The following is a 3,337-nucleotide window of genomic DNA, read 5'->3' as shown; positions in this document are numbered from 1 at the left end:
CATCAAAATATATTTGATATTTTATATTCTTCAATGTAGCCACCCTTTGCCTTGATAACAGCTTTGCACACTCTTGGCGTTCTCTCAACCAGCTTCACCTGGAATGCTTTTCCAACAGTCTTGAAGGAGTTCCCACATGTGCTGAGCACTTGTCGGCTGCTTTTCCTTCACTCTATGGTCCAACTCATCCCAAACCATCTCAATTGGGTTGAGGTTGGGTGATTGTGGTGGCCAGGTCATCTGATGCAGCACTCCATCACTCCCCTTCTTGGTCAAATAGCCCTTTCGTCCTTCACGGTGGGAACCACAAATGCAGAGATCATCCATTCACCTACTCTGTGTCTCTCAAAGACATGGCGGTTGGAACCAAAATCTGAAAGTTGGACTCATCAGACCAAAAGATAGATTTCCACCGGTCTAATGTCCATTGGTCGTTTTTCTTGGCCCAAGCAAGACTCTTCTTCGTATTGGTGTCCTTTAATAGTGGTTTCTTTGCAGCAATTCGACCATGAAGGCCTGATTCACACGGTCTCCTCTGAACAGTTGATGTTGAGATGTGTCTGTTACTTGAACTCTGTGAAGCATTTATTTTGGCTGCAATCTGAGGTGCAGTTAACTTTAATTAACGTATCCTCTGCAGCAGAGGTAACTCTGTGTCTTCCTTTCCTGTGGTGGTCCTCATGAGAACCAGTTCCATCATAGCGCTTGATGTTTTTTGCGACTGCACTTGAAGAAACTTTCAAACTTCATGAAATTTTCCAGATTGACTGACCTTCATGTCTTTATTCATTTTTTTATTAACCCCTCTTCGGATGACAAATATCTTGAATTTTTTTTACATCTTTTTTGCAACATATATATTGCTTATTTGAGATGTTCTTGCCATACTATGGACTTGGTATTTTACCAAATAGGGCTATCTTCTGTATACCACCCTTACCTTGTGATTGGTTCAAATGAATTAAGAAGGAAATAAATTCCACAAATGTACTTTTAACGAGGCACACCTGTTAATTGAAATGCATACCAGGTGACTATCTTTTTTGGTTACTACATGATTCCTTTTGTGTTATTTCACAGTTTAGATGTCTTTACTATTAATCTACAATGTAGAAAAATGGTAAATGGTCAACAACAAAAAAATTTAACAATTAAGAAAAACCCTGGAATGAGAAGGTGTGTCCAAACTTGACTGGTACTGTACATGCAAACAAAACTATGACTTACCTGTGTCATCCCCCAGTCCAAAAAGCAATGTCCTTCGCCAGATAAAACAAGCAAACAAGCAAATTAGAATTGAATAAACTGTCTCTTACATGTCTATAACACCAAATGGAAGGTTAAGAGAAAAGGTTGACCTCCTGGGATAATAGTCTTTGTTGAATGAGGGAGACTACAATGTCTTCCTCTTTAAGAAGACCTCCACGCCCTCTCCTTTTGTATCCTGGCTTACTTATTAATCAGACACAGAGCAATAAACATAACTAAGGCAACAGAGGGCAGATTGACCATGATATCTACAACTTTAGTTCTTCAAATATGGAAATAGGTATATACAACTTCTACCCAATTTAGAATTCTACTAAATGTATGTGAAAGGCTTTGGGTGAATGGTTTTGGATGATTTACTTGGTCCTGTCACTATATTCTGACTATAACACATGTTCCTGTTGATTGGCATGGAGCTAACAGACAGACATGTCCAGAGAATCAGTAAGGAGTTTTGGGAAACTGACTGATACCTTGACATCTTACACAATGTGTGTTTCTAATCCTGGGTGCTGATTGGTTAAAACCGCATTCCAGACGGTGTCTATTCCACAAGTTACCACCTGCTAAACCTATGACCTTAAAATGCCTATTTACTCTGTTCCATCTGACTGCGCAATCCACTGTCTCATCAACTCAGCCAGGCAATTGATATACTAGATATACATTGTAAAAAGCATCTAGACATTATCTACCATTTCTTTTAGATTAGCATTTGGTTGTCAACAGCAGAGATTTGTAATAACATTGCTCTCTGTATCGCTGAAATTGGCAGCATTGCTTCAGTATTGAAATTTGATCTCCGCTAGCATGTCGTGGTACACACCTTCCACGTCCATCATTATTCTCCATAGAACGCAAAGCCTCTTGTTGATCATCCCTTATGTAATGTACAGAACGTCTGCGTTTATCCCTTACTTATCTAGTCACTTTGCCCTACTATAACTAAATACAGTGCCTTCAGAAAGTATTCAGACCCCTTGACTTTTTCCACATTTTGTTACGTTACAGCCTTTTTCTAAAATGGATCAAATAAAAACAAATCTTCAGCAATCTACACACACAAAAATGTTTTTTTAGAAATATTTGCAAATGTATTAAAAATACCTTATTTCAACAAGTATTCAGTCCCTTTGCTATGAGACTCAAAATCAAAGTCAGGTGCATCCTGTTTCCATTGATCATCCTTGAGATGTCTCTACAACTTGATTGGAGTCCACCTGTGGTAAATTCAATTGATTGGACATGATTTGGAATGGCCCACACCTGTCTATATAAGGTCCCACAGTTGACAGTGCATGTCAGAGCAAAAACTAAACCATGAGGTCGAAGGAACTGTCCGTAGAGCTTCGAGATAGGATTGTGTCGAGGCACAGATTTGGGGAAGGGTACCAAAATATTTCTGCAGCATTGAAGGTCCCCTCGAGCACAGAGGCCTCCATCATTCTTAAATGGAAGAGGTTTGGAATCACCAAGACTCTAACTAGAGCTGGCTGCCCGGCCAAACTGAGTATTTGGGGGAGAAGGACCTTGGTTTGGGAGGTGACCAAGAACCCGATGGTCACTGTGACAGTGACAGAGAGAGGTTCTCTGTGGAGATGGGAGAACCTTCCAGACGGACAACCATCTCAGCAGCACTCAACCAATCAGGCCTTTTATGGTAGAGTGGCCAGACGGAAGCCACTCCTCAGTAAAAGGCACATGACAGCCTGCTAAGTGTTTACCAAAAGGCACCTAAAGGACTCTCACACCATAAGAACAAGATTCTCTGGTCTGATGAAACATGAATGCCAAGCCTTATGTGTGGAGGAAACCTGGCACCATCCCTACGGTGAAGCATGGTGGTGGCAGAATCATGCTGTGGGGATGTTTTTCAGCGGCAGGGACTGGGCGACTAGTCAATATCGAGGCATGGGTGAACGGAGCAAAGTACAGAGAGATCCTTGATGGAAACCTGCTCCTAAGCTCTCAGGACCTCAGACTGGGGGAAAGGTTCACCTTCCAACAGGACAACAACCCTAAGCATACAGCCAAGACAACACAGGAGTCAAATTTTATTTGTCACATG

At 41.3% G+C, this 3,337-nt stretch overlaps 1 protein-coding gene across 1 annotated transcript in view; it reads right to left on the bottom strand.

Annotated features, from left to right (window-relative positions):
• The window catches only part of LOC110504941 (adhesion G-protein coupled receptor G4-like), a 15,075-nt gene extending 13,708 nt beyond the window's left edge, over positions 1-1,367 (bottom strand). The window contains exon 1 of the mRNA XM_036970375.1: positions 1,228-1,367. The gene's annotated coding sequence lies outside the window, so the exon portion shown is untranslated. The remainder of the gene's footprint in view (positions 1-1,227) is intronic.
• Between the last annotated feature and the right edge of the window lie 1,970 nt (positions 1,368-3,337).

This window comes from Oncorhynchus mykiss, chromosome 31 (assembly GCF_013265735.2).
Source record: "Oncorhynchus mykiss isolate Arlee chromosome 31, USDA_OmykA_1.1, whole genome shotgun sequence".
NCBI classification, from domain to species: Eukaryota; Metazoa; Chordata; class Actinopteri; order Salmoniformes; family Salmonidae; genus Oncorhynchus; species Oncorhynchus mykiss.
This window is presented reverse-complemented; position numbering and strand designations above follow the sequence as displayed.